The 17,917-nt window shown below is 38.1% G+C and overlaps 1 long non-coding RNA gene across 1 annotated transcript; it reads right to left on the bottom strand.

The window, feature by feature from the left end:
- Nucleotides 1-2,858: 2,858 nt before the first annotated feature.
- On the bottom strand, nucleotides 2,859-5,135 carry LOC129215387 (uncharacterized). The gene is made up of 2 exons (XR_008579984.1): nucleotides 5,027-5,135; nucleotides 2,859-4,550 (listed from the first exon to the last, which is right to left on the bottom strand). It is a non-coding gene; the product is annotated as an uncharacterized LOC129215387 (long non-coding RNA).
- Between the last annotated feature and the right edge of the window lie 12,782 nt (nucleotides 5,136-17,917).

Here is a 17,917-nt window from a genome sequence, read left to right as displayed (position 1 = left end):
AGCACACATACTCAAGCTGCTCTCCCTTAGTCTATATTCTTTACTGCAGTAGTTTCCAGGAAGCCAGACAGAATCTGAAGAACCCATTTTGCTGTACACGTAATTTTATTTTCTTCCTTATTCACACTAATCCCCAAGTCGTTTATTCCCTTCTGCCACTCAGCTGTAATTCCAGTCTGTATAGTATGTTCTATGGTATTTTGTTATCATACACAACATTGTGAATTTATCACCATGAATCTTACATTTTACTAAGATCTGCCAGATTTTCTTGACTTTTAGAAGAGGTTGTCTGCGGCTCAGTGACATATATTGTGATATTCATACAGAAAATAGTCCTGTTCTATTACTACCATAGTTGGTTCCTGGTGGTGTTAACATCAGTGGCAGAAACAGGCTCTGTAGGTCTCTACTGCCATTTCTTCGTGATGACTCGTTCATTTGCAATAAAATAAAACTATTCCACTCATGCTTAGAAGCTTTGGCCCTGTGAAAACTTTTTCAAAGAGTTCATTTCGTTAGATCAAAAGCTTTCTCTGAAATAGAAACAGCTCTCGGTTCCTTTGAACAGAGAGATTTTAACTTTTTCAATTGTACTTTAAGTGGGATAAATCTAGTGGATTCGGTCAGAGAGAACCGGACTGCATCAATTCTTGACAGAGACGATGATATAAACAAGAGAATACCTTGGAGACATTTAACAATGGAGACAAGAAGGTTGAATTTCAGGCTGGAAGAAAGCGCAAGAGTTGTGTATAAATTTTTAGGTATGTTATTTTGACTAGACTGTAAAAACAAACAAAAAACCCCTCACAAAACAACAAAAACATAGGGCAGATAAGCCAGTAAAGAAAAGCTTATAAGTTTAGCCTTGCCTTGGATAAGTCACTCCGCAGAATCACCAAACAACTGAACTTGGAAAGGATCCTGGAGGTCATCTGGTACAAAGCCCCCTCAGAGCAGGGTCAGCTAGCTCAGAGAGCACAGCCCTTGCCTCACTCAGTTGTGAGCATCTCCAGCGATGGAGATTTCTCAGCCTCTCCAGATAATCTGTGCCAGTGTTCTGTCACCCTCATGGTGAATTCTTTTTTTCTATTATCTGGTCAGAATTTCCCTTGTGGCAACTTGTGGCTATTTGCCTCCTCTCTTGTAGCCATGCTCTTCTCAGAAGTCTGAGTCCACCTCTCCTACACTCTACCATAGGAAGCAACAAGGTCTCTCCTTCACCTTCTCACCTGACGGCTGAACAAACCCTGCTCTCTCAGCCTCTCCTTGCACATCAAGTACTTCAGCCCCCAACCATCTTGGCACCTCTCCATTGGATTTGCTCCAGTGGTAACTACTTTTCTTGTTCTAGAGAGCTCAAAAGCAAAATGTTGCCATCTCACACATGTTGAACAGACCTACTGGCTACCCTATTGCTCATACAGACCCAACACTTCCCTTTTTCCTTTCTAGAATATTGGTTTAATGATTCTTCTTTTCCAAATTCCAAAAAAATGTTCTGAATAACAGTTGTCTCATGATTTTAAGAACGGGATATACTTTTATATTGAAATACCTGGCCATAATAAGTGCCCGTGTGTCTGCAGAAAAAATGAAGTGCTTGATGGAAATATTCAAAACTTTGTGATCAGCTATACGTTTCAAAATGTAAAACTCAGACAAGAGAGAGAAGCAGCAGAATGGGAGAAACCATACCTCAGAGCTGATACATTCAAGATGGATTTGGACTACATTAATTTATATTTTACCTTTTTGATATGAGATACTGGAGAAGTGAAACAGAGAAGATGCCAATGGAAGAGGAGCTTTTGTGAATGGAATGCCAAATCGAAGAGTTTTCATTGTAACATTTTTGTAATAACACAATTTGAAAATGGAGTTCCAGTGGCAAAATCATCGAGTGAGTAAAAAAAATATGTAAAGAACAGTATTCATGCTTATTCCTACTAGGATCATGACTTTTAATGTAATATACTTTGTGAAATTGAAACACCTCAGAGAAAGTGATTGTAACACAAATTGCAGTTTCATTGCATTGCAGAGACACCGTGTTGATGTACACTCTCCACAATGCAACAAAACTATAATCTATGTTATAGTTGATCATTCAGGACATATTCAGCCTGATTTGATATTGTTTGTGAACTTAAAGATACGATGGCAGTGTGAAACCTTGCAACCAGCATAACATGTTTTAGTAAAAAGTTTGACTTTCTACATTCATAAACAGTTACCAAAAAGATGGTATGTATTGTCTTGTATGCATGGCACACATTATATATTCTCTAGCACAATTAGATTCAAAACGTAGCATCTTACATGTAATTTCAATGTGTGGTATAACTAAAATGAATAAGGTCATTTTAATTTCATTATGGTAATAGATTACATTTGTTCTGAGCTCCTAACCCTGTTAATTGCTACTCACATAATGAATAAATAACATTTCTAATTTGGATAACCTCTGAATTTTCTTCACTTAGATTTCAACAGGAATGCAGGATTTAAATGCATTTAATTAATATGCATTTATATTCAGTCACAATATATATAAACAAACAAATGTGTTGCTGCAGGTTTGAAAGAAATCATAGTGTCTGTTATGCAAATAACTTGGAAGAAATAAGCCACTACAAAAAAATGAGGCTTTTCATTTAACCTAACAAATTCAGTATTGCCAGTGGGAATGAAGAAATCAAAAATGAGCAAGCAGTATCTGCAATTTGCAAATGTGGAGATTTTTTTTTAAAAAAAAGCTCTGCAGAGAACGATATACCACTCAACCAGAGTTTTCCTTCAAACCACGTACGCTTAAAGCATCTAGGTTAAAATAAGACACGGGACAAAAGCTGGGAAGGTCTTTTCTTACTTTTAATAGATTAGAACAGAGCCTGGAAGCCCTCATCAGAACTAATTAGCTGGACAACTCCAACTTTAAGAAGTTCAAGGAGGGACACGCTTAACTATGCGACCGTAACCCGCAGAGTGAGTGAACCGGCAGTACGCGGGGGCTGCAGGGTTCTGTGCCTCAGCCAGCTCTGCACGTGCCTGGCTACGCATCTGCACGCAACTGCTCCTTGTGTCTTTGCATCGCTCAGGAGCGGGGCAGCTGATATCTCGTCACATGCTTTCTATGGCAAACTGGACTAAGAAGTTGAATTCAAAGGGGTTTCAAATTTGTCTGTCACTAAAAAGAGAAATAATTTAAAAATAAAAATAAAAAAGGTCACACGAAACTACTGCTTTCAGGATTGCCAGTCTCAGACTTTTGGAATAAATCTGTCTCAGCTCTGATTTCTGATTCATAATGAGCAGCTATGGTGTCAATTTTACTCCTTGACTTTGCTTAGAATGACTAAAGATATAAGATAATAAATCCATTTTAGTAAAACTAAGCCCTTCCTCTGGATTTGTTATATTCCACTGCCATATCTCAGTTACTGTCCACCACCTTCATTCCGTATTAGTATTCCCCAGCTCAGGAAAATATCACAAAAAGGATTATTGAATTTTGTTGTACTAAAATGTCGTTTCTTTCTCTCTGTTTTGACATTTTCTTGATCAATAAGTTGTCAATGCAAAAAAAAGACACAGCTATTTAACTTTCTGTGAGCAAAGAAAGAATATGAGCTGTTACTGGATTTCTCAAAAGCCAAGCAGTGGGACATGAAGGAAGCAGCCCTTGATTGTGGGGAGCCATAGTGAGATCAAATGGGACAGACAAGGCAGAGATGCCATACATTTGTAAATGAAGCAAGAAAACAAGGTTGAGGAAAATGTTCTTATCATCTAAGGGCTCCTACGGATACTCAAAATGTTTTTCTCTCTTACAATTCAAGATGCAGTGAAAGAGGAGTTAGGTCTGGTCCTATCACTACAACAATCAAGCTTTGATACTTTCTTGCTTCTTACCTGGGTTGTCCATACCTAAATTTCCAAAAAAATTGGGGGACAGGCAAACCCGACTGCCTATTATCTATAGTTTGTACAAGATAGAGATATCTGACAATTAAAGGAAATATGTAGAAGGAAAGGCTGTTATGATCTGTGGTCCAAACATCCTCTTGGGTTTCTCTGCTGCTAGCATGATCAGGTAAAAGTCACAGCCAGAGAATATGCTTTTCCCATCTGTGTTCAGCCTACCTTTGCTGGTGCAACAAAATGGAATTTGCATCTCTGATGCTTCCAGTTGCATTACCATTAAAGCACCCAGTTTCTCTGTGAAGACCACTTTGTCGCTCCTGACAGAATCGACCGAGGCTGCTGATTTTACAGACAGAGAGCATCAGAGCATTTTACATGTACACCTTTCAATCTCTCATTGTTAATTAGAATTTCAGGTTTGATCTTTAGAGTTAGGTTCTTAGCTACTTTAGATGTCAACAGTAAAATAAACCATGTGTGTGTGGCTCCAACAACCTGATGTCCCATTCCTTTGCAGTGACAGAAATACTGCATCACATTCTTGCCAAGGTCAGCGAGTCCTTGGGAAAGCAGCCAGTGAAACGGGGCCTCGGGACAGGGGGAGACTTTTCCAACTCCATCTGCAAAATAAAAAGGTAGCAGCAGAGCTCCTTTGTTACATGTTCACCACTGTAGCTTACCATGAAAAGCCTACGACTACACTTTTACAATTCTCAGTGTTGCGGGGTTTTGCTTATTTTCTTAATGAATAATTGCACTGTATCATTTTCCACTCCTATACAAAGTTCTGGATGAGCCTTTTCCATTTCCACAGCAGATATAGGACATTATGATAAGTCTGTTTTGTTCTCATTTTATTTAGATAAGATACAGTTTTCCATTAGAAATTTAAAAAAAAAAGAAAAATACACAGCGTTCAAGCAGAATTATGCCAAAAACTTCTTATACTATCTGATTTAAATGGTCTGAGTGTTTAAACATGTATTGCTTAAACGATCCTTGGCACTGGCAAGTGGGGGGAGATTGGTTTTGGAAATGGGCTAGGGAAATGAATTGGGCCCAAACACACATTTGTGTTTTCTGTCTTCACTCTTACTTGTTTTCCATTTCTAACAGTGTAGGATGTGTTTCTTCACACAGCATTTTCTTCTTCGGCTTCATACTGATGTTCTGCTCCTTTGACCACTGGCAAGGTTGTTAAATCAAAACCTGTGAATAAACTTCATATTACAAGTTACATACCTATTTTAATTACTTTTCCACATGCAGAGAATATCTGCAGGGTGATTAATATAATTTGGTTTCATATAAAATTAAGTTAATGAGAAATAATATCCTTCTCAGGCTTTCCACCTTACTAAGAAAAAGGAAGAAAAGCTTTTACTCCAGAGTAGGATTACTAAACTGAATAAAAAATACAACAGTTTATATATAAATATATATATGTCAGAATCCATTTGCACATTAAGAAAGTTATAAATCCTAAATAAAACTGGAGTTTGTAGTTACATTTAGTAATTTAATATTGTCTTATAAAGAACAAGAAAAGTTGGGAAATCAGATACTCTCACACTCTTCCAGATTATTAAGGTGGTTTTAGTTTTTAAATCTTACACCCACTTCTCTGGATCTAGAAATTTAACAGTGAAGATTCAGGTTCTTAACATGTTTGGTGTTTGAGCAAGGACTTCCCAAATTTTGATTTGTAGTTGTCTTCACTTCTTTTTCAGTCCTCTTTAGCTATAGGGAAGGGCTGTTTTACTGGAACACCCACATTTACTTTATTATTATGCTGTACAATATCAAGAATAGCCAGGGAAGAATAATACATGCAAAATATGACTGGAGAGACAGAAACTGGAAAGGCAATATAAGTAGCCGTAATTAAGCAGTGATAAGTAATAATAGCAAAGCACTACCAAAAATAATTAGAATGCTTTTCAATCTACAAAACATGCAGGTAGGTTATGACAGACTCTCTTTTATTCATTATTTGGAAGACAATTAATGTGATGTATCATGCAAGGAGAATCTGACAACAAGATTCAATATTTTCTACACCAAAACCAGTCTGCATTGTTAAGCTGCACTGCTGAGCCACCAAACACAAATGGGGTGGAACATATAGAAATGAGACACACAAACTTGCACGTAGCATCCCTCAAGAGTGAGTAACGAGAAACAGATATTTTAAGGAGTAATTTATCTTAATGCAAACATTTCAAATAGTGCAGATGAATCTTACTTTAGAAGAGTTGTCTCTTCTCTAACGGGAGTCTAGGCAACCACAGTGAGATTCAGACAGAGGGTATGACCACCTAAACATAGGTGGTTAAGCCGTCGTACTCTACAGAGGTGCAGACGTTATGCCAGAGCTTAACGAATCACTCTGTGCCAGGGTGGTTCAGCTGTCCAGCCACCAGACACAGGACTCAGATGCACAATGCTGACAGCTAGGGCCATTTTAGCTGCTGTTAGGGTATCACACGGGGAAGCAAGAAGGGTGCAAATCTCTCTAAAGTGTGTCATATTTGCCAGTCCTATGTAGTTGGCTTAGATCAACACAGAGTGTTTCAAATGGCACCAGTGAAAATATTTTTAGGAAACTGAATCCTATCCTACCCAAATGCCACTGCCCTGCAATGATCTAATTACATGAACAAAGGACCGCATAGCAAAATCAAGATGCTTCAGTGGTTTTTCACACCCTTTTTACAGCAAGAAAGAAGTGTGTATGCTGGACCATTCTGAGGAATTCGCTGAGACTCTGGAAAAGGTCTGGAACCACTTCTGTAAGACACACCATAGCTAAGAACTTGGCTTTCCAAGCAGGATCTTCAGCAGGGGTTTCTAACTGACTGACCAGACAATAGTTGAGATCCACAAGAAGGAAATCCATGCAGACATAAGAGGGCATGAAGATGGCACTTGCCATACTGCTCCACGCTAAGAGGCCCTTTGTCTCACTCTCCTTGCCTAGTTCCTCCATGTTAGGTACCAAAGCAGGAGCTATTGCTTCCTAAAGAAAAGTTGATGACAAAGTCACACCACTGCTATTAGATTTTATGATACTGAGGTACAGGGTGAAAAAAATTCCCTGGGTTGATCAGGCAAGCATTAGTACGGGGTAAAAGCAGCGTTAGTTGAACAAGCAAAGCAAATGTTAACAAATTGGTTCTAAATATGTGTTGCAGAACTGAAGTTTAAAAAAACCGAAAAACCCAAACCCTAACTGAACTGTTGCCAACAGCAAAAATAACTCTCCCCAATTAAGAAATTTGCAAATATTAAAAGTAGGATGTGTTCATTTTCAGTTTCTGTTAAACAGAGTGGATGAAGAATTTAGTAGCTCAAACTTATCATTTCTATGTCTTTTTAGCTCAATTCACTATTTCATGTGGATCAAAACTAATCCTTTCCTTTTTCTAAGGGTTTGTAGAAGCATGTCTTATAGTTCAATAAATGTGACTAGTGAAGTATATATGTAGAAAGCATTTTTCTTTGTTTTTGTGGAAATTTAGTAGTGTCTAGCCTGAGTACTAACTAAATGAATTTTCTCCTCCTGCAACTGTCTTCAGCTCTGTCAACTGTCATTATAGACCAGTGAGAAAATTGTATCTATCTCCCTTAATTAAGTTTTCCACCAATTTGCTGATCTTCCACTTCCACTGTCTATCACACCAATCTTCATTATACTGAGGCAGTGAACACATTCACATCTCATTTGACTCCCTATTCTAATTTGCTGAAGGTTATCCCATCCGCTGGACGCTATTTACTGCAATCGCTTTGTTTCCAATGAGACAGTTTAGGTGTAGAGTCACATTTAAAAACTGCCCTAAGATGGCTGATTTTCTTAAAACAACTGTTTTAGTGCTTATATGTGTTTATATTCTTTAATGTGTGCATAAAATTTTATCATCTGAATGGACTCTTTGTACACTTCTGATTGCCTGTTTGTACAGTAGTCTGGTCAAATTAAAATGCTTGCAATCACTAAGCCACTCCCAGGAGAAACTTCATTTTCGCAGACATCTTCTCCTTTGGTCAGCTTCTTGCCCACTACATGCAAAATACACATTCTTGGTCAGAAGGGGATCCTGTGTACACAGTTTGTATGAATGGAGTCACATGAATGGGTTAATATTGACCCAATAGAAAGATCTGCTGTCAATCAAAAAATGAAAATGTATTTTCATGAAGGTCACGCCCCATTTTTTCATAGAATCTAACAAGAGTTCATGGAAAAAACTGTGAACGCTCTAACTTTCAGTTCTTTTTTATTTTTAATTACAACTCCAAATCATATTAATTTTTCAATCTAAAACTTCAATCTAGAACTAGTTTCAAAGAAATTTCTACACTTGATTCAAACGCAGGTTATGTTCCAAATTTTATAAAGTCATAAATACTGTGCATTAAATTTTGGATCCATTGAAGTAAATTGCAAAACTCCCTTTGACTTAAAAAAGTTCAGGAATCTAAGATCTATTCTCTTCTAAAATTTTCTTGAAAATCTATATTCTCTTACCACTGGCTTGGAATTTCTCTACATAAATATTAACCTATACATCTCTCTCTTTATATATATGTCTACAGGGAGCAAGAAAGAAGCAGAAATATGTATGTTAATGCACAGTGTCTAAGATGAACTTTTTTTTTTTTTAATAAAGAACTTCTGAGATAAGAGTGGTGCTGAGGGAACAGGCCAGTGTCACTGCAAGGGTACACTATAACATCTTTGAAGAACTGTGGCAACCATGGGAGGTACCTGATGACCAGTGAAACACAAACATCAGACTGATCTTTAGGAAGGGTAAGAAGGAGCTTCTGAGGAACTACAGGCCATTCATTCTCACATCAGTCCCTAGGAAGGTTATGGAGCAAATGCTCCTGGATTCTTTATTTAGGGTATATGATGGACTGGAGGTGACTGGGAGCAATCAGCACAGATTTACAAAGGGCAAACCCTGCTTGAACTACTTGATAGCTTTCTGTGATATGATTGGCTACACAGCTGATTGATAGGAAAGCAGTGAGTGTCATTTACCCTGTCTTTACTGAAGTTTTCAGGATGGTCTCCCACAGTATCCTTTAGGCAAAGTGGTGGTACAGTTTCAATAGGTGGATTGTAATTCAGATGGAAAATTAGCTAGACTGCTGCACTTAAAGGGTTGTGATCAATGGTATGAAGTCCAGCTGGTAGTGGTGCTCCTTGGGGGTCACTGCTGGGGAAGATATCTTTTTTAACAATCTGGATAACGAGACAGAATGCACCATGAGGAAAGCTGTGGAAAACAGCAAAATCAGTATGCTCGAGGGCAGGGCTGCTGTTCGGGGTGACATCAAGAGGCTGGAGAAATGCCCAGACTGGAACCTCACAAACTTCAACAAGGGCAAATGCAAAGTCCTGCACCTGGGATGGAATAAGGTGGGATGGAAGGTGAGAACTGGTGAAGAACCGGTAATTTGTGCAATACAAACAACATGATTGAGTACAGGAAGCACAGCATGGGGAAGGCAGGGAGATAAGAGGAAAAATATGCACAAAGAGTGCAAATAAGGTAGGGTTCAGCAAAATAAACTAGAAAGCAAAGAAAAAAAACGTAAATAGTATGGGAATTACACAGGATAAAAACCTTTAATTTGATATAGAAGAGGAAGAAAAATATCCAACAGCGTGGTGCCAAAAGTTTTTTGCCAGACTGCAATAAAAGAGTGTCCAAATGGAGACAGTACACATGTAATCAAAAATGAAACTATGAAAAAAATGTAAAATTCAGATTTTTTTTTTCCCTCTATCATTTGACTTTTGGGTAGATTTTGCAAGTTAACTGTGTGTTTGATGTTATCTCATATCTTCCCATTTAATTTTCCCACTGTATGTAGTTTCAATTTTCTACTTCATTAACAATCCTTGTGGTTTTATCATTTTGCATCTGGGCAATAGACAGGTGATACACGCAAATTTTCTTCATTCTTTTCCAATCTACTTTGCATTTCCTTCTTCTGTCATCACTTTCCTATACAATTCATTTTTTTTGAATTAGTGTATTGAACTAGGACAAGAAGCAATGAGCACAAACTGAAACACCGGAGGTTCCTCCTGAATATCAGGAAACACTTTTTCACTGTGAAGGTGACCGAGCACTGACACAAGTTGCCAGGGAGGTTGTGGAGTCTCCATCCTTGGATACTCAGAAGCCATTTGCACATGGCCCTGGGCCACCTGCTCTAGGTGGCCCTGCCTGAGCAGGGTGATTGGACCAGATGAGCTCAGGAAGTCCCTGCCAACCTCAACCATTCTGTGATGTCTTCTTTCCAATGGATGTATTCAATCTTCCTTTCACCTTTTTTCCATTTAACTTATTTTATTCAGCTCTATGCTACCATTTACTACTCTGTTCTATAGTGTCTGTATATCACTCTGCCCTTCCAACATACATAATCCTGATTTCTCTTTGGGAGTGTTCCCAAAGCAATTACTGAAGGGAATAGGTGCAATGGAGCTTTCAGAAAAAGAGAATTATCTCCTGAAGTTATAGGTATAATAGCCCAAACTGACTTTATGGGGTGAGACAACTGATCCCAGTACGACGAGGACTGCAGGATAGAGGGCATGAAGGCCAGACATCTAAGTGAATATTTAAATCATCACTAATACAATTGTTTCAGGTTTTTTCTCTTTTCACAGCAGGAAAAAAAAAGAGTTTAATTATGCAAGCTTTTGATAGATGGAAGATGCCCTCTTCTGTGAAAACACCACCTTAGCCTCAACTGACATTGCTCCTGAAATGTGGAATGTAGTTATTCTTTTGCTCTTGCACGAGAATGCTCTTACGTTACTGTATTTATCCACTGAAATCCTAGTTGCACTTTCTCCTTCTTTCAGATCTTAACTTGATTTTACTTTCATGCGTGGCACGATTGTTAACTGAATTTTTTTTTATTAAAGATTGATATAATCTGTTATGCTTTGTAGTATATTAACTTTAAGAATACTGTATAAAGAGAAGATCGCAGAAATAATTTCTTTTTGGACCTACAAAAGTCAGAACAACTCAAAAGAGCAATTCGTGCATTGGGTGGGTAACAACCTGAAGTTACCTGTCTCTCCCCATATTCTAACAAGAGAACCACATTAAATGAGTTGAGTTCAACTGGGAGCCTGAAGTTCTATGAGAGGAACAGTAGAACAGGGGCTCTGGATTATGAAGCTGCAGAACACCACAGGGGCATGAACCCAGGGTGGGAGTCACCTCACCAAACCCTGTTGTTTGCATAAAGTAGATGTCAATACGAGAGCTAGTCAGCCCAGTCTCTCCCCGTTGTCGATCTGGGAAGAAACAGGCACTTGGAGGCAACAGCTCATCTTTTCAGATACCTACTTCAGAATGATACAAATCATGCACTACAAGTACCTTCTTTGCTTTGAATATAAAGGGAGCCTAAGGGAACTTGCTTAGGTATAGATATTTACAAAGTTGGCACAAACATTTGGTCAGATGAACCCTACTCCTTCTGTTGGTAGTGTTGGATCTGTAATTAAAACTCGTTGCAATCAGAAGACTTAAAGGTATTAATATATTTTCTTCAAGTCTTATTAGACAGTAGCATTTAGGAGATGGCATAAAGATATCCTAATGAGATAATATGCTATATAAAAAAAACCTGCAATGGAAAGCAAACAAAAAGTTACTGAAAGGAATTAAACATTAATCGTAAACTCATTTGGCACAACACATCTCAAGTCTTCATCTGCTATTTAAGGGTCATTTTCTGTTCTCTGCTTGTTTCTTGATCATTTCTAACAGTGTTACCCTTTAAAGCTCAAAAATCCCTTGTGCTAATATAATTTTGCACTTAGTAGAATTAATTTTGGTTTATGGGTAATGGTCCAGAAACAAGAAATTTCTCACCACTTCTAACACAAAAGCATCTTAAATGTTCAGAGAAATCTTCAGCATTGTGCTACAGCAAGCACCGAACGAGGAAGCATATTGCCCAGGTCAGAACATTCCAGCTAAACCTCTGATCCATTAAGAATCCCACAGGAAGGCAACATGCAGAGAAATTCTTGGCTTCGTACCCAAAGAAATTAGAAGGCAAAGCCTGAAACCGAGTCAAGATTTGAAGGCTGGTGTCCTGAACCACAGTAGGTTAGAAAGGCCTGTTCTAGATGAAGAAAATTAAAGGTCATGTTTATCTCTTTGCCAAACAAAGCTTTAGCAATTTAAAAGTCCAGACTTTGCAAACACAATGTAGGTTTTCACTTCTCTTTCATTTCCACAGAGATGCACCACCTTTTGCCATCTGCATAAATCTCTCTTCTAATCCCTTCAAACACTAAACTAGTGATCTGTGTAACCTCACCTCCGTGCCAGTGAAAACTGTCCTCTTGCAGTAATACTTGCAGACTACATAAACTCATTTCTGGGCTTGCCATCAAAGAGAACAAAAAGGAGAGAAGGAAAAATACAAGAGGTATCTTCATAACAAATGACTGAATAAAGAAAATATATACAAGATGACCTTGTTTAGAGAACTGTGAGGGATATCACAGATGACATCTTGTACTTGTCGGAATCATAACTTCGCGGACCTGAAACTAATTTCTTCTTTAGTCTCCTTGTCTTTGCCAGTTTTTACATTCAAAAATGGAAACATAATTTGGCTTAATTTCTTGCTTCTCTTCAGGAAGAATCTGTGCAGGTTTTTTTAGTTAAATGTTAACTATGAAGTCAGTAGAATAACCTCATTTATTTAAAGCAAAAAAAAACCCCAAAGTATCCCTCATTAAAAAAATCTAATAGGCTAGAGGACTTATGAATAATTAAATTGCAGTAGGAGCTGAATCAGGACTCTTGCTGGTTTTTTTTATCATGGCTGCACATAAAGGATGAAATTTTGGTCTCTCACTGAATTTTCATGGACTTAGTTACGATTTAATTCTGCACATAAAGCACAAGCTGCTTAAGATGTGAAACAGAACATAAGAAAGCTACCCTGGTTAGTATTGGAAAACTGTATTTGTGCTTTACAGAAGAAAAGGACACTACAATAAAAATGTTCTTAGCCTGAATTTATGCCTCTCTACACACTTATGTTTCACTATAGGAGTCTGCAATACATCTGTGTATATTGTCCGATTCTCTGAATCATCTTGTAAACAAGGTAATTTTATCTCCAGTAGCAAACTAACCCACTGTAGTACATAATGTAGTAAAAATAAATGATAGAACTGCACAGCCTGATGATGGACGCAAGGAAATCAACACACAGGAAAGCTTCTGGATAAAAGAATCTGCATAATTAGATGAAAAAACATATTGGGCTATCTCAGAGCAGCATGCTCAGGTCACAGAATTCGCTGCTTGCAGCAGGCAGGTAATAAAGGTAGACGTTTTTCCCGAGACTGGTGTCTAGCTGACAAAATACATTCTTTTCACAATTCACCAAAACATAGTTAATAAAATATTCTATAAAACCATAAGCTAACTGTGTTTGTTGTCTGTACAAGCAAAAAGGATTTTTATAAAGTTAACAATTATGGGAAAAGGTTAAATCTGTAGATCTGGACATGTTTTCTTCATATCCATACCTTCCCGCTAAAATGTCTTCTTTTCCTCACCAGAGGGTTGGGCAGCCTCCAGATTTGAAGAACTACAGTTTATTAGACACTCTCAAATCAAAAGATGGTATTTTGGTTTTTAGTGCCCAATGAAAACATAATTATGATGAATATGAATCATATGGAAGCTACTTTAAAAACATTTCCTGCATATGAAAACCAAAATATCACATCAGCACTGATACCACTAAAAAAAATGACATAATTGTCATCATGACAAAAGATATATAAATCAATTTGCTTTTAAAGATAAATGGGACACCTGGAAAATCATTCACCTGGAAAATTATTCAAAAGTAAAGTGATTTCAAATAAATTCTGGAAAATAGGACACAGTACATTTATATAATGATGTTATTACTTAAATCAAATTCTATGACAATTAATGTCAGATAAAAGAAGAAAGAAGACCCACTTTTGCTTCCTTCAGACATTTTTCCTGTTAAATGCTTATTATCCTTTTGATTTAAAGGTATTTTATTACAAAGTTTTTCAAAGCCATTAAAGAAAATCCCCTACCAAACCACCAAACCTTCATATATGGAAAAAAGAATGCTATCTACAGCTGACAAATACATCCGGTGCTGGTGCTTCAGAAGACTAATCTGTCATTTGGTATAGAGTTATCTGTACTATCTAATGCACACATATAATAAAACTTCTGAAGTCTAGAGGCCTAGCATTGATTTCTGTATGACTAATATAACATTTGTATGCAATCTTCTCATTTTGACATTATTTTTGTAAAACGTTTGTGACACAAGAGAACTGTAGCAGGTTTTTAATTATTATTCTGTTGAAGGAATATTATGAAGGTGTGTTAACTTGTCTGATTATTAACTTTGCATTGCGTTGCTAAATCGTTATAATCATCTTCTATCTTTGGCTTAACAACGCTTTTTAAAAATCCAATGTATGCCTATATTTTAGGAAGAAATCCAGTGACACAGTACGTAATAGAAAACTGCTTTTGCCTTACTTGGGCTGCAGGCTCATGAAGGTGGAAACCTCTGTGTTTAAAGGAGGCTAATGTTTTCTTGCTGGTCGGTACCGACAGGCTTGTTTAAATAGGCTAAATTTATGTTGTGTGTTACGCCACTATTTCTGTTTAAAAAAAAAATGAGAAAACATAGGTTCTGTAATTGTTAGGGGATAAAAAGCATGGGCAACCTAACTGCAGTCGATGTGCTCAGCCTGGGCAGTCAGCCTAGCCTAATGCAGCAGCTTCTAGCCTTGGAATACAGAAACTTTGGCAAAGTAAGTTGCACAAAGTCAGATTTTCAGGTTCTGCAACCAAAACAACCTAGACAGCACGTAACCACTGGGAAGAGTCACAGGGTTCCCACTGATGAGCTTGACCTGGGTCAGACAGAGAGCCAAGAGACCCACCACCACCCCAAGCCAAAGGAGAGCTAAGGGAGTTACCCACCAGAGGAGGACCTCAGCCCCCTGACTACAGGAAATGGTATCAAGAGGAAGCCTCACCCCATTTCCCTACTGACAAAAGTGGAAGATCTCATTGCTGCCTCCTCTGCCTGAGCTGACTCGATGCTCTAAGCCAGCAGGGAAACATCCTTGTCTTCTGCTGATTTGAATTGACTCACAGGCGGATCCACCAAGGAGCAGCAAGCAGGCAGGAGGCCAGGAACAGAATGAGGCAGAAGTGGGGGTTAAAAACAGGACCTCTCCTTTTTCATGGTGGTTAACACTGCTCAATCCATCTGGTGAAACCACAGCACAACTAAGAGCAGAAGGAATCGGACTGTTATCCCTGTGCTCCATATGGAAGTGCTTGGTTGGAGAAACACTATGTTTCCCTTGCCTCCCTCTCTCCCTCCAGTGACACATTGCTTGGCAATGCTCATTTGTTTAATTCATTGTTTGCGAGCATAGAGAAGTTTGCCAAGCACCAAGATATAATTTTTTGGGTACCTGCTAAAAGGCTTCAGTGCTTTCTCAGCAAAGATTCTTGGAAGTTAAATGTTCCTTATTCAGTCCAAAACTGACAGGCTAAAAGCATGTTTTGCAGGTGGGAGATATTTTGCTGCATTTCTTAAAATTTCAGATTTGATACTTCCATAGAGTTCTCAGGCCAGATGCTTGTGGAGTAACCTTCCTCCACATGGACACTTGTTTGGCAGCACAAAAATTCATGTTCTTCAAATGGCACACGCATTCACGAATGTTAGAAATACATAGAAAGGTTAAAAAATTAAGACGCACTGTGTGCTTTAGAAGCAAAGGAGAAATCTTTCAGAAACACAAACACTGCAGCTTAATTTTTATGGCCAGACTCTGAACAGTGTTTACTTGTGGCTGGATGAGCAGGAAATTGTGATTCCCAGTGCTGTATGGTAGGGCTGCTCTAATCGAATGCTTACCGATATATTGGATCTAAGACAGACTATAATAAGGGAGAACAGGAAACAAAGAGGGAAGAAAAATCAGGCTAAGTAACACTGCTTTAAACACAGTTCTCTAGCTTATTTACTCTACATTTTTCTTTACTCTTTTGTAAGCAGGTAGAAAATAGTATCAAATAGCTTTTTTTCCCCATGCTGCATATAAGTAAAATAATAATGGTAATTAATTATGGCAACTTAGAAAATGTTAGGAAATTGTATTCAGGCTATAAGTAAGGAAATGCCTCCATATAGGATGTAACTACTTGAGAAACAAACACCTCCCTCCATGCCCTATTGTAATTTTACATGTTCCATCTTATTTCAAGAAACAGCTGCACTTTCTAGAACAATTTGATCCTTGCTATGAAAAGTGATCATCTTGCTCAGGCAGTTAAATACTGATGAATAGATCTTGGTAAGGTAATTATTTTTGTACTTTTAAAAGTTCAATTCCTTTCTTATTGTTCTATTTCCCCTCTCATGCAATTAAACTTGGTCCAGCCAGGTGGCTACCTACATAATACAGGCACGTGCGATGAATAGCTCCTATGCATTGCAGTACTTTTCTCTCTTGCAATGCTGTTTACAATTAGCGGGATTTCCCTGAAGTACTGTCAGAGATATTTTAATTCACCTCAGTCACATCTTAGCATCCAGAGGGATATTTTTTTAATTATTTTGTTGGTTTGGGTTTTTCTACATTTTCCTGACTTAAAAGCTTTTTGTTGTACTCAAGTGTTTACAAATTGCCACAGATCCCAATTGTTTTAATTGCTGAAACTGTCATTCCATTTGTCACCTACACAGCCAGAAAAGCCAAAGCTATGTCTCATTGCTATCACACAACATATTACAGTGTGGGTAAGAGCTGTAGGAAAAACATATTGAATAAAGAACTCTGGTTTTTCCTCTAGTTTCGCTTGCAGGGAAAGGAGGGCAGACTTCATTGGGAACGGACCAGTTTTTCTGGAGTTGAGGATAACATTGTTGTGTGCAAACCCATTAGTGAGAAACAGTCACCTCCAATCCATCCCTAGCTTGTTTGCAGACAGGACACCATGCCCCATTAACTCTCCCAGCTGAAAAAGAAAAATTATGCACATTGTCATTCCTTTATTCATTGTAAATGCTCAGAAAAAAATCAACCCTATTAGCTTTTAATAAAGGTTTAGGCAGCATAGTAAAACTGGAGAGGTCTTATCCTGACCGTGATGTTACCATCAAATACGTATACCATCACACTCTTGATGCCTGCTCAGGATACAGCTACCCAGCATCTTAAGCTGACCTAAGGTGCAGTGCGATATCACTGCCTACCAGATGTGCTTCCTCATGTCCTTCTTAGTTGCTGGTTCAGGAAGCTAACCAGGTGAAAACCACCTAAAAGGAAAATTTTGGGGATTTGCCAAATCAGTTTGCTGAACTCACTCTCTACCTGGTCACAAGTGTTGGTTCCTCTGCCTGGCATAGGACAAGACCATGTGGCCAGAACACAGGACTACCCAGGGCTGGATTTAGACTGTTCTCAGCATTATACCACACATATGCTCAAACTAGATTTAACCAAGTAAAATTGGGTACTAAAAGCAGTCCAGCTTCAACATCATGCAGATTTAGGTGCACTTATTTCCTCGGAGGGGAAGTCCTTAGAGCAAAAGGCAAGAAATGAAGTTCTAAAAGGATCAGTCTTTTATTTCACAGCTACATTAATGACCTTGGCACAGAAAAGAGCAATGCAATAATGAAAGCTGCAGATTACAGAGACTTGTGTAAATCAAAGACGTAACATCATACAAAAATAACTGATTTTGAAGAGGGCAAGAATAAATATGGGATGACATTTAGCTACACAAAATGCAAGGTTACATGCTTAGAGATGACTATTCATTATTTCTATCTTAAGGTGTGATCTCTTCGAAGCAGAGGGATGAAAAAGCCATGAGATCACTAA

The sequence above is a fragment of the Grus americana genome, chromosome 1 (genome assembly GCF_028858705.1).
Source record: "Grus americana isolate bGruAme1 chromosome 1, bGruAme1.mat, whole genome shotgun sequence".
In the NCBI taxonomy this organism is placed as follows: domain Eukaryota; kingdom Metazoa; phylum Chordata; class Aves; order Gruiformes; family Gruidae; genus Grus; species Grus americana.
Note: the sequence above shows the minus strand (reverse complement) of the source record. Positions and strands in the feature narration are given on the sequence as shown.